Genomic DNA, 25,159 nt, shown 5'->3' on the forward strand with positions numbered 1-25,159 from the left:
TGGGGAATTCTACCGAACATGTAGGAAGAAAGTATACCAATTTCTCTACAATCTCTGTTAGAGGAGAGAAGCAGAGGGAATACGTCCAGATTTATTCTGTGAGGTCAGCATCATCACCCTAATACTGAAAAACAGACAAATGTATATCAAGAAAAAAAAACTATAGACCAATATCGCTCATGAAAATCAATTAACATAATCCATCACATCAACAGACTAAAAAAATCAGATAATAATATCAATAGATATAGAAAAGCATTTGACAAACACAACACCGATTCTTAATAAAAACACCCCCCCCCAAAAAAAGATACAGCACTTGTTACCAAAGAACCTGATTCAAGGGATCTCAAATGGTCTCCAGCAAACCCTGAGAGAAGGCTGAAATAAAATCTATTCCCAAAGATAAAAAATAAATAAATAAATAAAAATAAAAATAAAAAAATAAAATAAAAACACCCAATTTAAACCAGGAATAGAGAGGACTTTCTCAACTTGATAAACTACCAACAAAAACCTACAGCTAACATCATATTTAATCATAAGAAACTTGAAACTTTCTAAGAAGCAGGTATAAGGTAAGGATGTCCCCCTCCTATCACTTCTTTTCAACATTTAACCAGAAGTCCTTGCTACTGCAATGAGGCCAAAAAAAAAAGGAAATAAAAGGTATATAAATTAGGAAGGAAGACGTAAAACTGTTTTTGTTCACAAATGGCTTGATCATCATTCCAAAAGAATCAACAAGAACAAAAACCTTCTGGAACTTGTAAGTAAATATGGCAAGGTTGCAGGATACAAGGTTAATATAAAGTTAACTACTTTCCTATATAGTGACATTGAACAACTATAATTTGAAATCAAAAGCACAATACCACTTACCGCAGCAGCCCCCCAAATGAAATATGTAGGTCTAAATCTAATAAAATATGTACACTATCTATATGAGGAAAACTACAAAATTCTGCTGAATAAAATCAAAAGGACTAAATAAATGGAAAGGTATCCAATGTTCATGGATAGGAGACCTCATTATAGTCAAGATGTCAGTTCTTGTCAATGTGATCTACAGATTCAATAAAATCCAAATTCAAATCCCAATAAGTTACTTTTCAGGTATCAACAGACTAATTCTAAAATTTATATGGAGATTAGCCATACGATATTGAAAAAGAACTAAGTTGGAAGGACTGACACTACCTGACCTTAGGACATATTATAAAGCTACAGTAATCAAGACAGTGTGGTACTGGTGAAAGAATAGACAAATCAATGGAATAGAAGACAGAGCAAAGAAATGGACCCCCAAAAACACAGCCAAGTGATCTTTGACAGAGTAACAAGGGTAATACATAGAGCAAAAATAGTCTCTCTTTAATAAATATCACTAGAACAAATGAATATCCAAATGCAGAAAAAAACAAAGTGAATCTAGGCATAGACTATACCTTGACAAAAATTAACTCAAAATGGATAAAAGATCTAGGTGTAATATGCAAAACTATAAAACTCCTAAAAGACAACATAGAAGAAAACCCAGATGGCCTTGGATATGTGATTGCATTTTTATATAACACTAAAAGCACAATTAATGAAAGAAGTAATTGATAAGCTGAACATCATTAAAATTAAAATTTTCTGCTCTGTAGAAAACAATGTCAAGAGAATTAGAAGACAAGTCATAGACTGGGAGAAAAGATTTGCAACAGACATCAGATAAATAACTGTTATCCGAGATATATAAAAAACTCTTAATACTCAAAAAAAAAAAAAAAAAACTTAAAAATGGGCCAAAGTGATAAGGTAATGAGTTCTGGGGATGCAATGTACAACATGATGACTATAGTTACATATTTTTTTTTTCAAAATCTACTAAAAGAGTAAACCTTGAAAGTTCTCATCACAAGGAGAAAAACTGTTAACTATGTGAAGTAATGGATAGTAGTGACTAAACTTATTGTGGTGATCATTTCATAATATATACATACATCAAATCATTATGATGTACACCTTAAACATACACTGTTGTATGTCAATTATATCTTGATAAAGTGGGAAAAATTGGAAAAAAGAATGTAATGTACAGCACAGGGAATATAATCGATATTTTATAATAACTTAGTATGAAGTATAATATAAATACACTGAATTATTATATTTTACACCCAAAACTAATACTGTAAGTCACCTATAAACCAGTGAATAAATAAATGTCCGTGTACTAAAAAAACTTTAAAACTTTCAAATGAAGAAAAATTTAAAAATAAAAATAGGCCGAAGACTTTTACTACACCTCACCAAAGATGTATAAATGGCAAATCAGCATATGAAAAGATCACGTCATTGGAAAAAATGCACATTAAAATGAGATACGATTACACACCTATTAGAAGGGCCAAAATTCAGAACACTGACAAAATCGAGTGCTGACAAAGATGTGGAGCAATAGGAACTCTCATGCATTACTGATACAAAATGGTACAGCCGCTTGGAAAGATGGTTTGGTACTTTCTTACAAAACAAAACATTCTTATCACACAATCCAGCAGTTATGTTCCTTGACACCTACCCAAAAGTATCTGCAAACTTACATCCACTGAAAACTTGCACAAGGATTTTATAGTAGATTTATTCATAATTGCCAAAACTTGGAGGTAACAAAGATTGCCTTCCACATATAAACAGATAAATACATGTGGGCATACAGAAAATGAAATATTATTCAACACTAAAAAGAGATGAGGTTTCAAGCCATGAAAAGACGTGAACAAACTTTAAATGCATATAACTAAGTGAAAGAAGTCAATCTGAAAGGCTACATATCTATTCCAACTAGATGACTTCTAGAAAATGTGTAACTAGGGAGATAATAGAGTGGTTTGGGGGTGGGGAATGAATAGGCAGAACCCAGAGAATTTTTAGGGCAAAAACCCTGTATTACAGTGATGGATGTATATCCATAGAATGTATAACACCAGAAGTGAACCCTAAAGGAAACTACAAGATGAAATTAAAGATTATCATACTAAGTAAAGTAAATCAAACAGAGTAAGATAAATACCACATGATATCACCTATATGTGGGATCTAATAAATAATGAAATAAAAGAACTTATTTACAAAACAGATTTCAAAATCAAACTTATGGTTACCAAAGGGGAAACATGGAGGGGAGACAAATTTAAGAGTTGGGAATTAACATATTTACACTAATATCTATAAAATAGATAACCAACAAGGACCTACTGTTTAACACGGGAGAATTTACCCAATGTTCTGTAATAACCTATATGGCAAAAGAATCTGGCAAGAACGGAGGTATATATATTTGTAACTGACTTACTTTGCTATACACCTGAAACTAACACAACATTGTAAGACAACTACACTTCATTAAAATTAAATAGGGCCAACTATTATATATTGAATGAATAAATAACAAGGTCCTATTGTATAGCACAAGAAAATATATTCAGTATCCTATAATAAACCATAATCAAAAAGAATACATATATATTAAAAACATAATTGAATCACTCTGCAATAGAGCAGAAATTAACACAATATTATAAATCAACTAGACCTTGATTTTTTTTTTTTTAAAAAAAGGAAACTATGGGCTTTGGGAGATTATGGATGTCAATCAATGTAGGTTCATCCTTGGTTAAAAAAAAAAAAGTACCATCCTGAGGAGTGATGTTCAAAACAGGGGAGGCTATGCATGCGAGGAACAGGGAAGTAGAGGACATATGGGGAATAATCTCTGTAGTTCCTTCTCAGTCCTGTTGTAAACCTAAAACTGCTCTAAAACATGAAGTCTTCAAAAGTGACAAACATTTGAAAATGTGCTCAACCTCATTAGTAACCGTATAACACAAATTAAAGCCACAATGATATACCACTACATACCAACTAGACTGGCAAAAATCAAGGTGTCTAAAAATATCAAGGATCAGATCGTGATTAGATAAATAGGAACTTTTATACACTGCTGATAGGAAGGCACATTTTTCCACCACTCTGAAAAATAATGCCGTGTTTCCTCGTAAAGATCAAGGTGTACAACCTCTATACCAGTATTGTCACCAGTGTATATCACTTAGAGGAAATCTTGGGCAAATATACTAGGGAGACACATATATGTAACATTCACAACAACAGAAACAAAGGTAACAAGGTTACTTCAAGCCCCACATCACTTCATCTCACTCGGTATTCATGTATTTCCCAAACGTTTACTGAAAGTCCTCTCTTACTGGAAAGGCACTGAAGAATCTCCCAAGAAGAAAACTCTCAGGAAAATCAAGCAACTACAACCTATACCTATATCACTTTGTACATGTGAAACAGCATCTAAACATGATGTAATGTTCTGTGTATATGTGTGCGACTGCAGGTGTGTGTGTGTTTTAAATAAAATGGCTTTGAGAACATGGGGAAAGGAGTGAATGATTGTGCTTAAATAGAGTTGATGAAAAGGCTTCAGAGAGGAAACAGGGTGATGCTATATCACTGTTACTTAAACCAACACCTTTTGTTTCCTGAATTAAAACTGGATCATTGAGCCAAGAAACTAAAAATACTGCTCCTTAAAATGTGCTGAGTTAAGATGTTCTCAAAGCTTTAATATGCCCCAGTGGTAAGAATGAAACTTTGGCAATTACAGCAGCTCTCTCAGAGCTGCAGCCCATCATTCAGAAAATAGTGCTTCAGGTTAAATGTCAGGAAGAATTTGCTGAGAGCATGGAAAGGCCTTGAATAAACTACTCAAGAAAAAGTGGAATCTTCTCAAGATTCCTCTTAAAATATCCCAGGGGCTAAGGAGTCTGAAACCTAAAGACATGTGAGTGACTTCTGTATGTCATGCCCACGCTTACGGTTCTATATTTACTGAATTACAATAGTGGTGGATTTCTTTTTCTTTTTTTTTTTTTAGGGCAATAACTTTCTTTTATTCAACTTAATTTAGCTAAAACGTATTTTTTCAGCTCTTACTATCTTCCAGGCATGCTGTAAGGTCTCAGAAATACATAAATGAGTAAGACACAATCCCTATCCTCAAGGAACTCAGAAATCAGGAGACTGTAATCAAATAGATGATTAATAGACACATCACTTGTAAAATCAGACTTATGTTTACAAAGTTCAAAAGGAAATCAGGAGGCCTTCCCCAAAGAAGGAAAATATGAGCTGAATTTGAGTGACAAAGGTTAAGGGTAAGATACTAGATAATTAAATGAGAGAAAGAACTATAAATCCCTACTCTTAAGGCAACAGGCTAGAGTACCAGAATGACCTTTGTGGTTTGAATCCCAATGCTCACTGTTATTAGAACAAGCTTGAACAACTTACCTAAATGCCGTGTGTGTGTGTGTGTGTGTGTGTGTGTGTGTGTGTGGTAGCATGCACACATGTGCTGCGTGGCTCATTATGTTATATTGTAATAATGGGTTCTGCCTTTGTTATTATCTTTTTTTTTTCAGGCAATAGGGAGAAGAGACATTTCTGTGGGTTGAGAACAGAACATCCCTAAAAGGGGACTTGACGTGCTTGACTTCAGAGGGTATTTTGTAAACTGTCCATGTGCTGGAGCACATTTCTTTTCCCAATCTTCAAAATAAAAGACCATTATATCTTAATACCCAAAGGGTGATGGGCTGCGTCAAACAGCCTGGTAGCAGACTGATCAGATTGAGACTGATGAGACTTTGGAGAAAGGGGAAGGATTTAGGGAAATGACAACACGAATTACTTCAATATATCCTCTCCTGTAGGCTGAATGCAATAGATAATATCATTTTTCCAGCAGGGCCAAGCACTAGCTCTCTGTGTTCCTGCTCACAGTGCTCAAGGTACTCACCATTGTGCAGTATTTTCAACAAAAACATCAACAGATATGAGTTTGGTTACTTCACTTTAAAAAGAATAAAAAGCACTTTTTGATTCTTTGAAAAAAAAATCTAAATCGAAATAAACTGCATGAGAAATATGCATCAAAGAGACATTCCAATAAAACATAAAGAAACTGGAAACAGGAAATGAAAACACTTGCCTGATGATAAAGGATAAGGTTTGTATACAAATAAACTTAAAACTACATTCTGGCCATTCTAGATCTTGTTATAGTTTCAACTGAAATGAAAGGTTTGAACATATTAAGCATCTTATTTCTATTTTTTAAATTTTCTTTTAACATCCCATTTGAAAAAAATAAAAATAATAATTTAGGTATTCTAGATAATCGCTTTATAGATGTGGAAAATCACACCTATATATGATAGCAATCTATTTGCTTAAATTAAATATTTGTTTTTTTCTTTCTGAGACAATGATAATTTGTCATAGGTGATCCCCTTAGAGTGTGAATATGATATATAAAGTAATCATTTATTTCTAAATCTAAATATTTTTTAAGAGTTTTAATAACAATTCAGTTGCTACTGCCTCAGTAGAACCAAATTTCTCCATGTTATAATTGATAAAAAATATTATCTGAGAACTGCAATAACTCAAAAAAAGGTTATCTAATTTTGCAATACTGTCTATTAAAAGCAACTTCTCTATAATTTGTAATTATGCTGAAATAAAGGCAAGAAAAGTAAAGAGAATGGAATAAAAATAATTAATGAATTACATATATTACTTAAGTATTCATTTAAATATCACTGACATTCAGACCATTCACCATGCAAAATAATCATTAAGTTTAATCACCATTGATATTTTGCTAACTTGCAGTCTTGTAAAAGCATATGTACAGTTTTTAAAATTGTATTGTTAGGAAGGTAGGAGGGCTATTCTTAATGTTGCTGTAAAAATTAACCAAAACCGAGTGGCTAAAACAACACAAATGTGTTACTGAACAATCCTGAAGGTCAGAAATCCAAAATTGGTGAGCAGGGCTGCCTGCTCTCCAAAGGTGCTAGGGGAGAATCTATTTCCTTGCTTTTTTCCATCTTTTAGATGCTATCATTCCTCTCCCATGGTACCAAACCACTCCAACTTTTGCTTATTGTCACATCTCCTTCTCTGACTCACCTGCCTCCTTCTTAGTAAGGATCCTTGTGATGACATGACTAGATAATCCAGGATTGTCACTTCATTTCAAGGTCTTTAACTTAATCACACTCACAAAATCCCTTTATGGTATAAGGTAATGTATCCACAGGATCCTTGGATTGCAGAGGCTGTTACTCTGCCTACACAGAGGTTAAACATTGTTTTAGCTTGCTCTGTTAAATTATATCTGTAAATGTATGTTATGTGGACCTCCAAATGATACTCTTATTCTAAGCCCTGTAAATGTTGGGGGTGGGCCTGATGCTCCCCCCAAAACAATAGCCTAGAAAATAGGAGGCTACTAAGTGGGTAAATTAGAATTTGAGCTGTGAGCGTCAAAAGGGAAGACAGACTTCTTGCACCTCTTTTGGCCTAGATTTCAAGTACTCTAGATTATTATTGAAGGGGGGCTTTGGAATTCTTAGGGTGAAAAATGTCCCAAGTCCTGTGGAGGTGGCCTGAGAGCTAGTTGCTGAGATCCACTGTCAACAGGGTGCTATGCCCTGATGATGACTAAGCAAAAGAGAGTGCATTATCTTTTACTGAACACCTTCTATGAATCAGGTGCTTTGATAATTGCTTTACTTTCATCGTCTCACTTAATTTTCATGACAGCTTTATTACAGATGCAGAACTTTAATATCAACATGATTAAGTGACAAGCTGGATTCAGTCTAATTCGACTATAAAATTGATGCTTTTAGCCACTGTAATACATTTCTATATTTTATGAATCATTGCTTCTAATTATATAGTACTCTGGAAATTCATTTTCCTTTTATTATGGACAAGCCATTAGGGAAGTTAGTTTAAATGTTCCAGCTGTGCCATAGTAATTAAGGAGTTTATTTGTTTTGAGTGGTAAATGGGGAACCACTCCTTGAGGTCAGAAGAATGTGTCAAACAAAGGTAATCAGTAAAAGACTCTTTCAGACAGTGATGCTCAAACTTTAGCAGACCTCAGAATCACCTGGAAGGTTTATTAAAACACAGATCGTGGGCCCTACACCCAGAGTTTCTGATTTCATAGGTTTGGAGTAGAGCCAGTAATTTTAACAAATTCTCCAGTGATGCTAATATTCTAGCTTCCAGACCACACTTTGAGAACACCATCCTAAGGAAGGGAGTTCTCTTGAGGAAGGAGAATTTCAGTGGACAAGAGTTAAACCCATAAGTTTCTGCCATGTTTTTCCCTAGGGAGATTCACCCTCTGTTGCCAGACCTTGGAGTATCAGGATTTGGCTCCACACAGTTGGGATTCAAACCAAGCTTAGAATTATAAGTGGAATTTTGATAGCCAAGAAGGAAAAACTGAAAAGGAGATTCTGCAGCAAGTGAGAGGAAGAATCTCAGGCTGGAACAAGGAATTTATGTATGGGGGGGAGGGGAATGGAGTATAAGGTGAAAGACAACTTTAGTGCAGACCTTGGAGTATCTTATGGGATCAGACTGGAGCTAGTCTCTACTGAAACCACATTCTCGTCTGACAGTTTCCCCGGCCCTGATGTTTTCCTCATTTTCTTCTGAGAGCAAATTCCCAATAAATCACTTAAACAAAGACCCCTATTTCAGGTTTTGTTCTGAGGACCCCAATCTAAGTGTTCTCAGAAGTGTTTCTAAGAAGCAGACTCTAAAGATGGTAATTGTGGAATTGGATTTTTTTTCCAGCTGGATGTCAATAAGAACCCCATCACTGGTGACAGGTCAAGTGTGGATAGTCCTTGGAATGCTAAAGCATCTTTCTGGCTTCCGCCAATGGTCATCTGTGATAGGATACAAATGGAAGGGGATGCAATAGCTGGAACAACATCCTGAGTATTTTAAGATATGAAGAAATAATAACTGTTAGAACTATGGAATTGGTTGGCTGTTGCTAGGTACCATTGGTTGAAGAGAGATTGTGACAGGCTTAGATTTATTGATCACCAATTTAAAGCAAAGTAAGAGAGTATGAGGGATTCCTTGACAGCATTATAAAGAGAACTTCTGCTCCTACAGCTGGATGGTAATCATAGTAGAACAGGGACAGGACATAATTACTAGCAGAACTTCAGAAGAGGCTGAATCTCAGTCTAGGCAAATTTCTGTTTGGACCCTGGCAGGGAAGTAGGGGGAGCCTGACATTTGGAAGGGGATAGCTGTGTAGACACAGTTAATAATATCAAATCCTGAGGTCATCCTGAATCCTACAGGCCTGAAGAAATAGCCAATTCCTCCTTATTTGAAGACAGAAGTAGATACACACACACACACACACACACACACACACACACACACACACACACACTTGAAGTTATACAAAAGCTCAAATGAGGCAAATGCCTTAGAAGATATTTCTTACCTTTCTCACAATTTGTACAGATCTAGAAGTTCTAGGACAAGCCAAATTTGATCCTAATAAAAAGAGCCATTCCAAGGAAAAAGATGCATTGGCCTATACAAGCTGCTTAAAAGAAATGCTGTTTCAAGAATAGGGGGGAAATAGCAAGTGACCTAGACAGATAACATAGTTTTATAAAAATTCAACAGATAGTTAACATGCTTGAGTTCATGAGAAAGAGCAAGCACACTGACCCAAGACGGACTGTTAAATTTGTTCCTCCAGATAGAAACAGAAGTATCACAAAGACCATGGCCTGGAGCCTTGTAGTAAAAGTACAAAGAATAAAAGTGAGGGGCACTTAAGGTCCCTCTAATCTATGCAAGTTCATAAACAGAGACTGTAGTTTACTTAGATGCTTTTTCCCCACACATAAAGGAAAGCCAAACATATACCAATAGTGCAGGTAGTCAGAACTGGAAATCTACCACAATTTTCTGCAATTTTACAGATGGGGGAAATGGGTATTACTTAAATAACAGGGCTGTCCTCCTTTCTGGAGGCTCCAGAGGAAAATCTGTTTCCTTGCTATTTTTAGCTTCTAGAGGCCACCTGCATTCCTTGGTCCATGGCCCCTTCCTCCATCACTAAAGCCAGCAACAGCAGCTCAAGTCATTCTCATACAACCATTTCTCTGGTTCTCTGCAGCTAGGAAAGGTTCTCCACGTTTAAAGATATATATGATTAGGTTGAGTCAACCTAGATAATCCAAAACAATCTTTCCATCTCAAGGTCCCCAATATTAATCACCCCGATTATTTTTCCTAAAACAGCTGTGAATGACATCTTGGTATTTTGGTTGAATACAGGATTCTTGGGTTGCAGTCTTTTTTTTTCTTAGAAGTCTATAAATTATACTCTCGTATTTAGTTTCTCATGCTGAAGATTATATTTTAAGTTTTTTGAATGTTGAATCTTACTTTACTTTTTTTGTAACTTATTTGGTCCTTCCTACTGAAAGCTTAAAGCCTTTTCTTATGTGGACCTGAAATTCGGGTACTTGACTGCAGTGTGCCTAGACCTTGAGTCTGCTGTCATCAGTCTTGCCTGGAATTGTAAATCCATTCAGTTTTCAGGCTCAAGTCTTTCATAACTGGGAAATATTTGTCTGATATTTATTTGATTATTGCCTATCTGCCATCTATTTCTTTTTCTTCTTCCAGAACACTTATTTCCCTTTTAGGGCGTACTGAACTAAATCCCCAGGACTTTTTCCTTTTCTTTAAAGATTTTTTTATGTCCTTGCATTTGCCCCTGACATTTGAGACAGTTCTAACACTTGATCTTTCAGAACATTAGTTTGTTATGTGTATTTCAGTTGTGTGTTTGTGTCTGTGTGTGCTATTTTTAATCTCAGAGATTTTTTACTGTTTCAGTTCATCTGTTGAATATTTTCAATGATTTTGAATTCAAAAGTATTTCTTCATGCTATACTTGAATGTCAAGTACTTTGCTTTTGCTGTAGGCCTTTGTTTGTCTCCTTCAATAACTCTATTGCACAGGAACCTCCTCTGTGTTTTCTCCTTGCTCTTCATTTCTCTGGTAACTTAATATCCTTAGTTGCACTGATATTTTTCCTGGTCTGCTCCTGGGAGCTTAAGGTAATAGGGTTAATTAAGCACTAGCAGTCTTGCAAGTATCCATTCTTATATTTCAGTGGCATGGAGGTTGGTATTTTATTGGTATCATGTCAAGGCATGGGAGGAAACCTCTCTAACATTCTTGCTTTGGCCTCTTCATGCTCTCCCAACCTAACAGGTAGAAAGGAGCCAGGCCACAGGGTTTGGTTACTTCTCAGTGTTTAGGAAACCAGAAGTAGAATATTAGATATATTCCTATACATGTCAATTTGAGTGCGATCATAAGTTTCTGAGGACTAGCCTGTCCCAGGATGCAAGCCTTTTCACCATCATCCTGGGACTCTTCTCTGCTGACCTCCAGACTCTCCTCTTCCCATTGAGGGGAAACTCCTATACTATCTCTGGCAATACTGTGACAGAATCTGAGGCTTCTTTCTTAGCCCCCAGGATCTGTCTGCTGGAAGAAGAGGAACAGCTCAAAGAGGATGAGAAGTGAAATGCATTTAAGCCACTCTCTTCCCAGTATTGTCAAGAATGCTCTCCTTCTTTTATCTGTGACATCATATTTTTAAAAGGTCTGAAGCAAAAAAAAAAAAAAAAGCAAAGTGTTAAAACATTTATTAAATCTACATAGCAGGTATATCAATAGATAGTGAGTGTTTATGAATTGTTTTCTGTACTTTTAGCCTATTTGAAGTATTTTAGGAATAAAATGATCTTTTAAAGTATTAATGATTGATCCAATGTCTCCCTCACCTCTGAAGCCCAGACCCACATACACCTCTAAGTACCTGTGACCATCACAGACCAATGGCACCTTCACACTTGACTTGTTGAAAATGAGTCTTTTGGTTTATACCCCCAAAAAATCATCCCCCAGGTGTTTCCAGTTTCAACAAACAGCACCACTATCAACCAGCTGTTCAAGTAAAAAAGGATAGGATTGGTTACTGATGCTTTCACAAACGTCTACAGGAATTTCCTAGCAAACTCTATCTGTCTGCTTCTAAACAGCAATTAAATCCTTTCACTTCTCTTCATCTCCTCTGGCATCACCCTATTTCAAATCCCTTTTATGCAAAGAGTCTCTACTTCCTCTTTGCCACTCCAATATTGTACCTAAAACGCTATTTTCTTTAAGTCAGATCCTGTCATATTTTGTTTAAAATACTGTCATTACCTTACATAAGCCATTGCTTTTTATTGCTCTTAGAGTAAAACAAAATTCCTCACAATAGCCTATAAGTGACTGGGTGAGTCAAGTGCTCCTTGTCTCTCAAATTTCCGCTTCCTTCCTTATTCCTCTTGCTTTCTGGGCTCCAGCCACCCTGGTCTCCTTTCCCCTATTCAAAGATATTAGGCTCTTTCTCACCCCAGGGCTTTCACATGTCTCTTCCCTACAAAGCCCCACCCCCTTTGAATAGATTAACTGCTTTTCATCCTTTAGGTACCAATCAAATATTATCTCTCTTGGAGGACGTGCACAGCTGCCTTATCTAAGTACTATTCTTTTGCTCACATTTACTCCCTCACACCACCCTGTTTATTCCCTTCGTCACATTATTTCAGTCTGTATAGTCTTCCATTAATTAGTGCAACCATTATTGTTATCAGTTGGTACCTCAATGAGCAGACGCATGTCTTTATCAATTCATTAGTCAATGTACTTAATATTGGATCAGGAAGTACATTAGATAATAAGAAGACATAATGAAGGGACAGTCAGCTCTCACCACACTGGCAGCCACACTCAGATATATGGACCTTGTACAAGAGTATCTTTCTTGACTGAGGAACAACCAACAGACCAGCGTGGACATTCTGTAAACCTCTTCCGTTTTTGCTGCACCAGTGGCATATGAAGTCCTCCACCAAATCGGAGCTACAGCTGCCAGCCTAGGCCACAGCCACAGCCATGCCAGATCCAAGCCGTGTCTGCAACCTACACCACAGCTCACGGCAAAACCAGATCCTTAACCCACTGAGTGAGGTCAGGGATCATCCTCCTGGTTACGAGTGGGGTTCATTATCACTGAGCCATGATGGGAACTCCCTGTAAACCTGTTGCATGCAAAGTACAGCTAGGACTTATTCTGAATATATTAAGATTATATAAGATTATATAATAATAAGATTAATAATATATTAAGCTTAAGAAATTCAGCTGTATACAACACATATAACTTATTTACACTCACTTTTTTTTTTTTGGTCTTTTCATCTTTTCTAAGGCCGCTCCTGCAGTATATGGAGATTCCCAGGCTAGGGGTATAATCAGAGCTGTAGCCACCCGCCTACGCCAGAGCCACAGCAACACAGGATCCGAGCCTCATTTGCAACCTACACCACAGCTCACGGCAACGCCAGATCCCCAACCCACTGAGCAAGGCCAGGGATCGAACCCGGAACCTCATGGTCCCTAGTCGGATTCATTAACCACTGCGCCATGACAGGAACTCCAATATAATTTATTTACACTTTTAAACGACAAAAAGAATACCATTTACTTCACATGAGGATCCAATATGGTGTGGTGGCTCTATGAAACTCTCACATGCTCAGGGCCCTAGGACTTTACAGCTCCATCAGACCTGTGGTGTTTCCTTGGCCACAAAAATGCAATAAATCTCACCGTTGCATATCCACTCAGGCAATAGAAAAGGGTAAAGTAGAAAGACAGTGATTCCTCTTGATTTCAAGGGCGTGATCTGGCTGGAATACAATGTAGCTGGGTTCTAGCTAAACTAGGAGAAAGCTACAAGAAAGCCTGAAAAGAACTGTTTATTTCCTGGAAGCCATGTGCTGCATTACAACGCTAAAGTTTTCTTATTGTTGGGGAGAAGGAAAGAATGAATATTGGGGATTCTCTTCTATATACTCCCATAGAATGTAAACTTCCTAAAAACAGAGACTCTCTTCATTACATCCCATCGTATCACAGCTCCTAGAGGAGTGCCTGGCACATCTGTCCTCCTCTGACCACTGTCTTCATCTTTATCCCGACCCAGTCATCATCATTGCTCACTTAAACTAAAGCCAAGTCTAAATTATCTTTCTGCCTCAATACCAATCTATCTTCCGCACAGCCATCAAAGCCAGCTATTTAAAATAAAAAACATTTTTCTTTCATTTCATTTCTTAAAGCCTTTCTTAAAGCCAACATCCTCAGGATAAGATCTAAAGTACCAGCAGAACTCACAAAGCCCTTGCAGCAGCATCTCACCACACTCACCCTGTTCTCCAATGAAATAAAATGGAATACAGTTCCTTCCACACTCCAGCCTCCTTCGTGCTTTTATGATTTTACACACGCGTTGTTCAATCCAGGAAGAATGGCCATCCACTCTTCTGTCTTCCTATGGCATCTTATACATACTACAGATGACATTATTTTACAATTTTTTTTTTTTTGTCTTTTTGCTATTTCTTTGGGCTGCACCCACGGCATATGGAGTTCCCAGGCTAGGGGTCAAATCTGAGCTGTAGCCACTGGCCTACGCCAGAGCCACAGCAACGTGGGATCCGAGCCGCGTCTGCAACCTACACCACAGCTCACGGCAACGCCGGATCGTTAACCCACTGAGCAAGGGCAGGGACCGAACCGGCAACCTCATGGTTCCTAGTCGAATTCGTTAACCACTGCGCCACGACGGGAACTCCTATTTTACAATTTTTTAATGGACATGGTTGCCTCTTCTATGAGACTGCAACTACTAAAGGGAAGGACAGAGACACTGCCTTGTTTGTCTTTCAGTTCTTAGTCCTGAATTAAGAACAACACATTTTGTTACTGTTGTCATCCGAAATGACCACATATTTGAAGGCATAAAGCACTGTTAGCTCATGGAGAATGAAGAAACCCATCTTATCTGGGCACGTAGCATCCCCTGCTGGATGCTGGGCAGCCCCTGCCTAGGAATGTATGGATGTCAGAATGGATGCCACATAGGATTAACAGATATGAAAGAAGTTTACTACTCATAGAGCAAACAGCAAAAGGATTCTCCAAGGAGAAGGGCTCAGGTTCTATCTAAAGTGAAACAACATTGAGAAGGAGGGAGAAGATAGCTTAAGGTTTTATTACCATTAAGGTAGGATAGGGTTCCCTGAGAAAGTAGGGCTTAGCATCATTTGAACTTCTTAAAGGCACTAAGAGAAGAAATATCCAGATTTTCTTATCTTTCTTAGACATGGGGCAATGGGGAAAAGGGTGAGGTGGGTACTTAAAAGCTGCCAACTGTCAATCATCCAAAATGGAGTCTTGCAACTTCCCACTGCGGCGCAGTGGGTTGTGAAACCAACTGCAGTGGCTTGGGTCGCTGCAGAGGCACAAATTCGATTCCCCACCTGGCACAGTGGGTGAAAGGATCCAGGGTTGCCGCAGCGGTGGCAGGGGTCACAGCTGCAACCTGGATTTAATCCCTGGCCCAGGAAATTCCATATCCAGTGGGTGTGGCCAAAAAAAATGGAGTCTTTCTCTATTATGAAACCTTTCATGCCTATGATTATACTTTGGTTGAAGTCATTTTTGTTTGTCTTTGCTCTACCTTGAGAAAAAAAATGCCCACCTTTCAAGGTTGTTGTGGGAGTCAAATTTAAATAAAGCAGGAGATGGAAAGGTCATTACATACCATAATGTATTATGATGAGACTATTATTTATATTGCAAAGTATTATACCAATTATCACAATCATTAAAAAATCCTATCCTAAGTATTTTCTATATGATGTATATCCTTACATAATTCTAGTATATTCTAATATAATTTTGACCTGACTGATAACAGAATGTATAAACAATGAGGGGTGGAGTGGATAATGAGTGATTTTAAATAACTTTTGTCCATTATCGCATGTACCTGACAGGGCACATCTGGGGTGGGAGATGGGGGGACTTGGTGAATTGCTGACTTGTAAATTGTAATGCTTGATGCATAAGTCACAAGTGCCATCTCTGTGGCCAAAAGATTTCAGTGGGTGGCAAAGCCTGGAGAGAGCTAAACAGATGTGTCATCAATCTCCCATCTTCACACCAGCTTTTGTTGAATCCATGGCATTTGTGCACAGCATCTGTGAATATTTTGATCTTTAAAAGAGGGCTTTAGGATCTGTAGTTGAGAGGCAGCCCAAAAATATAAAATATTTTTCTTGAGGACCTCATCAGACTGAAAACTGGTGACAGATTGTGGGAGCAAGAAAGCACATCCCATGTTTCTGAACCACCACCTTAGCGGACTGACCGCATTCCCCTTCCATGATCAAGAGAACAGGTGAAATTGCCTCTAGCCTTACAGACAGTAATAGGGCAATTGACACCACTCTCCCCAATGGGGGTGAAAGCTGGGACAGGGAACGCTGAGGACATCACACCTAAGTTAATAGATGTCCAAATAGAATCATCGTGTTCACAACTGAAACATTTAAAGAGGCAAAGCACAGCCCTCAGGCAGACGGAGGTGGGAGACAAGCAAACTGATATTTATAATCTTCTTTGAGGGAATAACAAGAGAGAAGCCAGAACTGTTTCTTCTGAAAAAAAAAAAAAATACACCATTAGGAAAACCCTGAAAGAAGATTCTCTGCCCTACTTTATCTCTGTGCTCTTCCTATCCAACAGGCAATGCAGCAGTCGATAGTTCGATTGCATCATTAAGATGTGAGCCTTCTTAAAGCACCACTGTTATCCGACATCTGGGAATTCAGTCCCACACAGGTCAGCTGGCATGGCCCAGAGAAAACAAATGCCCCCGGACAAGAACGCAAGCTTGGTGGTCTGGAATAACACAAGCCTTTGGCTGAAAGGATGGTAGCGGGTCCACACCCCCTCATTCTCAGCAGATGACCTAACTTCCGACTTCACTGAGAAAATCTAGGCCAGAGTTCTCAAAATGGGATTCCCCAGGTCAGTTCCATAAGTATCACTTAGGAGCTCATTTGAACTACACATCCCCAGCCCCAGCCCAGACTCTCCACTCCAGGATGGGATCCAGCCATCTGTTTTCCAATAAGTCATGCAAGTGATTCGCAATCTCTCTAATATTTGACAACTGCCAATCTCCACCTTTGGAAATGAAATGCTCCTATTTCTTTCCCTGTCATTTCCAATATATTCATTCTTTTCTGCCTTGGATTTGCATGTCTCAAAAGAAGAAATTTCTAATCTTGTCTGAAGTTCATCTTTCCCTGTGCTCCTCCTACTATATTCCATAGCAATTACTGCCCATCTCTCTTATCTTCAATCTCTCCCCACCTGCCAGATCCTTCTGTTCAACATTGATAAAGATGTCTCTGCTTTATAACACTTTTCCATAATCGTATCTACCCTAAGCAGCTTTCAGACTCACTCCTTTCACTAACACAGATCTTGAAATAGTACTATTTTATTGCTACCTTTTCCTTCTTGACTCTAATTTTTGTTTTAAAAGCTGTATTGTGTCCTTGGTATCACTTTTAATGTAATACCTAATATACAAAAGAACATGTGTGCCTACCCAACAGAACAAGAACAGGACCCATGCATTGCTGTGCATTCCTCTGCCTCCCTGGCTCATTCTTAAATCCATGCCTCTGGCTCCATAACTCTATGAACATTTTCATGAATGATACCAATATCCACCAAATGAATCATCCAAAGGCCTTTTCTCAGTCCTCATCTTATCCATACTCTGTGAAACTTCTGCTTTTTGATAACCAAACCTTCCCTGAGGCCTAATTTCTGTCATTTTATAATTCTCTATTCTAGTTCTCTCTCTCTTTCTCTGTTCATTTTCTGCCTTCTCCCTGCTTTCCCTTCCCCCTGATTTTTTTTACCCCATGTTAATATTATTCCTTAGGGCTATATCCTTAGTTTGACACAAAATTGATATTGATTAATTTCTGCACACTTGGCCTGGGCAATTTTACTCATTCCATTACTTCATCACCATCTATACACCTGTGGTCTCCACACTATGGCACACACACTAACAACTACACGATGTCCACTTAGCACATGTCTAAAGTACGTTTTTAATGTTTTAAAGTCCTTTAATTTTTAATGATTTTTATTTTTTCCATTCTAGTTGATTTACAGTGTTCCGTCAATTTTCCACTGTACAGCAAAGTGACCCAGTCACACATATAAATATATATATTCTTTTTCTCACACTATCCCCCATCATGCTCCATCAAACAAGTGACTAGATAGAGTTCCACGTGCTATACAGCAGGTATTTTTAAAGTACTTTAAACTCACCCTGTTCAAAACTAAACCCACCATCTTGCCCTTTACCTCATACCCCCAAATTTTTTGTCCTTGTTCATGGCATTACCATTCATCCAAGCTAGAAACCACGGCATGTTCATGGCTTCTCCTCCTTGCTCCGAATCCCCCTTCAACTGAGCACCCACTCCCATCCATTCAATCTCGGGGTTGCTTAGTTTTCCATCTTCTCATTCTCACACGTACTTCTCTGCTCAAATCCGTCTTTTATCATCCACCTCACTCTGAAATTTTCCTCTCTAGATTTCCAAACTTCAAACTTTCTCTTTCCAAATCACCTCTACAATGTCTCTCAATATCTTATTACCTTACTAAAATACAGATCTATATTTGACTTATTTTAAAAATGCAATGGCTTCAATTTATTAATGTGGATAAAGGCAAAACTTCAAAACTCTTCATGTTCTGACCTCTGCTGACTTTTTCAAACTCAGATTTATCACCCTTTTATATAAGCCATATCTCCACTTGCACCTTCTCACATACCCTACCCACCCTATGAATACTTGCATTCCTTGAATATGTCACCTTATCTCAAATAGTCATGGTCTTGTCCATGGTATTTCCTCCATGTCTGTCCCTCAGATGCTCACTCAGCTTCAGAGTCAAGGACTAATATCAGCTTTCTCTGTTGCTTCTCCCCTCCAAAGAAGAATTCATTGCTCCTCACCTGTATTCTTATTCTAGAACTAAACATGTTATGTTATATTAATTTGTCTATGTATATATTTTTCTCACTAAATCTGAGAGTGTGGAAACTTCATTCATTTTTTTCCCAAAACTCTTTTCAGAGCCCCTGGCAACCATTGATCTCTTACTGTCTTTATAGTTTTGCTTTTATCTAGAATGCCATATAATTGGGATTTGCCTGTTTCTCCTTAGAGGCCTATTAGTTTATTGCCTTGGGTATTTTGATATTCGGTTGCTAGGTGCATAGACATTAGTAATTGTTATGTCTTTCTGGACAACTAACATCTTGATCTTTATATAATGGCCCTCTTTATCCCTGATAATTCTTACTTTGAAATCTGCTTTCTCTAAAGTAAATATAACTACTCTAGATTTGTTTTGATTGGTATCAGCATAATATATGTTTCTCCATGGTTTCACTTCTAACAAATCTAAATCTTATATTTAAAGTGGGTTTCTTACAGATAATACATAGTTGCATCCTGTTTTACTTATCCACTCTGACATGACAGTCTTTTTCTTATAAATAGTGGTAGTCACATTTATTTTTTCACAGTTGCACCTGCAGCATATGGAAGTTCCTGGGCTAGGGGTCAAGTTGGAGCTGGATCTGAGGACTATGCCACAGCCATAGCAACACCAGATCCAAGTTGCATCTGCAATCTACATTGCAGCTTATGACAATGTCGGATCCTTAACACACTGAGGAAGGCCAGGGATCAAACCCATATCCTCATGTAGACAATGTCAGATCCTTAACCCACTGAGCCACAACAGGAACTGTGGTAGGCACATTTAAAGTAGTGGTAAAGTAGTGATATGGTCACATTTAAATTATTGATATAATCTGTAGCTGTTTTCTATTCATTGCCCTCATCCTTTGCCCCCACTTGCACATTTTCCTACCTTTTCAGATTTTAATTTAGCATTTTATATGATTACAGTTTTTTCCTGTCAGCATATATATTATACTTTTTATAATTCAGTGGTTTCTCTAGAGTTTTCGATATATTTTAAATGAAGAATCATTGCTGTACAATGTTATAGAAATTATAGGTGCACAATGCAATGATTCAAATTTTTTAATGTTATACTCCATTTATAGTTATTAAAAAATATTGGCTAGGAGTTCCCATTGTGGCTCAGTGAGTTATGAACCCAACTAGTATCCATGAGGGTGACTTCAATCCCTGGCCTCGCTCATTGGGTTAAGGATCCAGCGTTGTCACTCAGATCCAGTGTTGCTAAGGCTATGGCATAGGCTTTAGCTGTGGCTCTGATTTGACCCCTAGTCTGGAAACTTCCATATGTGCCAAGAGAGGCCCTAAAAAGCAAAAATAATAATGGCCATATTTCCCATGTTGTACAGTATATTCTTAAACTTATTTTATACCTAATAGTGTATACCTCTTAATCCCTACCCCTATATTGCCCCCCTTCCCTCTAGTTTATTCTTTACATCTGTGAGACTGATTGTCTTTTGTTATATTCACTAGTTTGTTGTATATTATAGATTCCACATATAAATGGTATCATTCAGTATTTGTCTTTCTCTGCCTGGCTTATTCCACTTAGCATAATGTCCTCCAAGTCCACCCATGTTGCTGAAAATGGCAAAATTTCATTCTTTTGTATGGCTGAGTAGTATTCCATTGCATATATATACCATAATTTCTTTATCCATTCATCAGTTGATGAACACTTAGTTTGCTTCCTTATCTTGGCAATTATAAATAATGCTGCTATGCACATTGGGGTGCATGTATCTTTTTGTTTTTTTAAGATATATACCCAGGGGTGGAACTAACGACTCTTATGGTAATTCTATCTTTGGTCTTTTGAGGAACCTCCATACTGTTTTCCACAGTGATTGCACCACTTTTTTTCAACATAGTTTAGAATTCCTAGCCACAGTAATAAGAAAAAAATAGAAAGAAAGAAAAGTGATCCAAATTGGAAAGGACAACGTAAAACTGTCACTGTTTGCAGGTGACAAGATACTATACAGGAAAATCCTAAAGACAACCCCAGGAAACTACTAAAGCTCATCAATGAATTTGATAAACTTGAAGGATACAAAATTAATGTACAGAAATCTGCTGCATTTCTATAAATTAACAACATACTGTAAGAGAGATAAATTAAGGAAATAATTCCATTTACCATCAGATCAAAAAGAATAAAATACCTAGGAATAAACCTACCTAAGGAAGCAAAATACACTTACTCTGAAAACTATAAAATACTAAGGGAAGAAATTGAAGATGACAAAAATAGACAGAAAGATATACCATGTTCTTGGACTGGAAGAATCAAATTGTTATAATGGCCATACAATCCAAGTAATCTACAGATTCAATGCAAGCCCAAACAAACTAACAATGGCATTTTTCACAGAACTAGGACAAATAATTTTAAAATTTGTATGGAAACCTCAAAAGAACTTGAAGAGCAAAACAATATCAAGAGAGCAGAATAGAGCTGGAGGAATCACACTTCCTGACTTCACACTAAAGCTACAATCATCAAAACATTATTATCACTGACACAAAAACAGACACATAGGTCAATGGACTTGTATAGAGAGCCCAGAAATAAACCCACCCACTTATGGAAAATTAATCTATGCCAAAGGATACAAGAATATACAATGGAGAAAAGACATTCTATTCAATAAGTGGTGCTGGGAAAACTGGATATTTACACGTAAAAGATGAAATCAGAACATTCTCTAACACTATAGTCAAAAATAAACTCAAAATGGGTTAAAGACCTAAATGTAACACCAGATACCATAAAACTAGAGAAGGAGTTCCCGTCGTGGTGCAGTGGTTAACGAATCTGACTAGGAACTATGAGGTTGCAGGTTCAGTCCCTGCCCTTGCTCAGTGGGTTAACGATCCGGCGTTGCCGTGAGCTCTGGTGTAGGTCGCAGACGTGGCTCAGATCCCACGATGCTGTGGCTCTGGTGTAGGCCAGTGGCTACAGCTCTGATTGGACCCCTAGCCTGGGAACCTCCATACGCCGCAAGAGCGGCCTAAGAAATGGCAAAAAGACAAAAAAAAAAAACTCCTAGAGAAAAACATAGGCAGAATACTCTTTGACATAAATCACAGAAATTTTTTTTGGATCCATCTCCTAAAGCAAAGGAAATAAAAGCAAAAATAAACAATGGGACTTAACTAAACACAAAAGCCTTTCCACAGAAAAGGAAACCATTGACAAAACCAAAAGAAAGCCTACTGAATGGGGGAAAATATTTGCAAATGATAGACCAGTAAGGGATTAATATCCAACATATGTAAACAGCTCATACAACTTAATACATTTTTTAAATGCAATTTAAAAAATGGGCAGAAGGACTAAATAAACATTTTCCCAAAAAAGGAAATCCAGAAGGCCAGTAGGAACATGAAAAGATGCTCGACATCACTAATTATCAGGAAATGCAAATTAAAACCACAATGAGATTTCATCTCACACCTGTAAGAATGGCTATCATCAAAAATAACAGAAATAGGAGTTCCTGTCCTAGCTCAGGGGTTAACGAACCTGACTAGCATCCATGAGGATATGGGTTTGATCCCTGGCCTCATTCAATGGTTTGGGGATCCAGCGTTGCTGTGAGCTGTGGTGTAGGTCACAGACACAGCTCAGATCCTGTGTTGCTGTGGCTCTGGCATAAGCCAGAGGTTTCAGCTCCAATTGGAGACCTAGTCTGGGAACCTCCATATGCTGTGGGTGTGGCCCTAAAAAGACAAAAATAAGTATATAAATAACAGAAATAACAAATGTTAGCGGGGATTTGGAGAAAATGAAATCCTCCTACACTATTAGTAAGAATGTAAATTAGTTCAATACATATATTTTTAATTAATCTAAATCGACATTACTGTGCAGAGCAGGTACTTTAAAACAGAATAGCCCCAACTGCTCCTTCCTGCCCATTATAACACTGATGTCGTTCATTTAATTTACCAATACACTATAGTCACCCAATACATTTGTACCATTAGTACTTTAAACAAACAGTTGTGTTTTATATAGCTAAAATAGATTAGTAAAGAAAACTAACGTTATTTTATCTTCATTTATTTCTTCTCTTACACTCTTCCTTTCTTTGTGCAGATCCATGTTTACACTCTATATCATTTTCCTTTGCACAAAATATCTTTTATTATCATTTCTTTCAAGGAAAGAACATTGATGATGAGTTCTTTAGATTTTGCTTGTATAAAAAAGTATTTGTCTTTCACTTTTGAAGGATAACTCTGTTGGTTACAGAATTCTAGGTTGGTGGAGGGCTTTCTTTCAACACTTTAAATAATTTACTCCACTCTTCTTGTTTTCATGATTTCTAATGAGAAGTTTGCTGTAATCCTTATTCTTGCTCTTCTCTATAATATGGTTTTTATTCTTTGTCTTCTTTCAAGATTTTATCTTTGTTTGGATTGATTGAATATGATATGCCTCAGTGTAGATTATTTTGGTAGTTATACTTATCTACATACATTTTTGTTTATGATTATCCTCTGAATTTCCTAAATCTGTGGTTTATTATCTGTCATTAATTTTGGAAAATTCTCAACCATTACTACTTCAATATTTGTTTCTGCTCCATTACCTCTTCATTTCTGATATTCTAAATAGGCATTATGTTATCCTTTCAAAAACTGTTACATGGTCTTGGATGTTCAGCTGCCTGTTTGTTTGGGGTTGGGGTTTTTTGGGTTTTGGTTTTTTTCTCTTTACACTTCAGTTTGAGACATTTCTATTGACCTAACTTCAACCTCAGTCATTCTCTTCTGAGTTTTATCCAATCTACTAATGAGCTCATCAAGACATTTTTCACTTCTGTTAGTTTTTTATTCTTAGCATTTACTTTTGATTCTATCTTTAAGTTTCCATCTCTCTGTTTTACACAACTCATCTTTTTTTGATTGTTGTCTACTTTTTCCATTAGAGGCTTTTTTATAATCATGAATCATTTCAAATCCTCTTTCTGATAATTCTAACTTCTGTGTCTGATCTGATGTTTACTTAGACCCTTCAGACCATGTTTTTTCTTGCATTTTAGCATGCCCTGTAATTTTTTGTTGTTATTGAAAGCTCATGGTATATTACATATTAGGAACTAGGGTAAACAGTCCTTTAGTGTAAAATATAGTTTTAATCTACCTAAGGTTTGGGCTGTGTTAAATGTTTGCTATAGCTGTGGGTTGCTGCAGGCTTCAAATTACTCTAGCGTTTTTGTATTGTTTTTGACTTCCTTGTTTTCTTCGGGCTTCCCTAGGAACTCCTCCTTAGATAAAGTCTGTTCTTGCAGCTTTTTAAGCCATAACCCACTCTTATTATCCTGGATTCATGTTGGTGTGGTGGGAAGGTGTTGGGGAGAAAAAGCAGTTCATAATTTTATTATGGATACAAGAAAGAAATTAAGAAAGATATTGGTAAATATTTAAATCTAAATCAAAGACTGACTAGCATATTTGAGGGTTTAAAAATTATAACTAAAAACTGTGAACTGTGAATGGCCAAAGGAATTAAAGCAGTGTAAAATCTTCATGGAGGAAAGCTAAAATTATATATTAACTGTAGACTTTCAAGGCTAAGTATTGGCTTATTTTCCTCATTTGGTTGTGGTGACATTGCTTTGATAAATTTGGTAGCTCAACATACTCCTTTAAATATTTTTTTAGTGAAGGCCTCCAGAGACATGGTATTGGACTAATACAACTTATATGGGACTGAAGAAAATTACAGCCTTTACAATGGAAGATGGCTTAGTCAGTAGCTCTCAGGTAACCCTCACTCTATAACAAGGCTCAAAAACCCTCTAACAAAATTCAGAAATGAAGAGGATAAGAAGGATAAACTTGAGGTCTTGCTTTCTTTAAACTTTGATTTACAAGGGCAAGAAACTTTGGTTTCAGGTTATTATTTTTGGATACTCGATTAGTGATTGGTATTGGAGGAATAATCCCACAAAGATGACAGTAAGACTGTCCTGACATCTCCGTCTAAAGAACAGCCACATCCCTAGTGTGGGCCCAGACTTAAGGGAAAAAGAGGGGGAAGAAGTTGAGGAATGTCAGAAAGAATGTGTTTTTCCCACTTTTTTGTTGTGTCTTCCAAGTCTCAGGAGTGCCACCATCTTAACACTCCCAGCCTCCTTCTGCCTTCTCAGTC

The 25,159-nt window shown here is 37.3% G+C and overlaps 1 protein-coding gene and 1 long non-coding RNA gene across 6 annotated transcripts in view; both read right to left on the bottom strand.

Moving 5' to 3' along the window:
* PDE4B (phosphodiesterase 4B) overlaps window positions 1–25,159 on the bottom strand; it is a 552,462-nt gene that overhangs the window by 417,553 nt on the left and 109,750 nt on the right.
* LOC146402883 (uncharacterized) lies at window positions 18,060–19,300 on the bottom strand. Its single transcript, XR_014808075.1, has 2 exons — window positions 18,951–19,300; window positions 18,060–18,407 (listed from the first exon to the last, which is right to left on the bottom strand). It is a non-coding gene; the product is annotated as an uncharacterized LOC146402883 (long non-coding RNA).

This window comes from Sus scrofa, chromosome 6 (assembly GCF_054392235.1).
Source record: "Sus scrofa isolate SSC_HxYL_T2T_F1_AM1 chromosome 6, Sscrofa_HxYL_maternal_Yorkshire_Landrace_v2.0, whole genome shotgun sequence".
Taxonomy (NCBI): Eukaryota; Metazoa; Chordata; class Mammalia; order Artiodactyla; family Suidae; genus Sus; species Sus scrofa.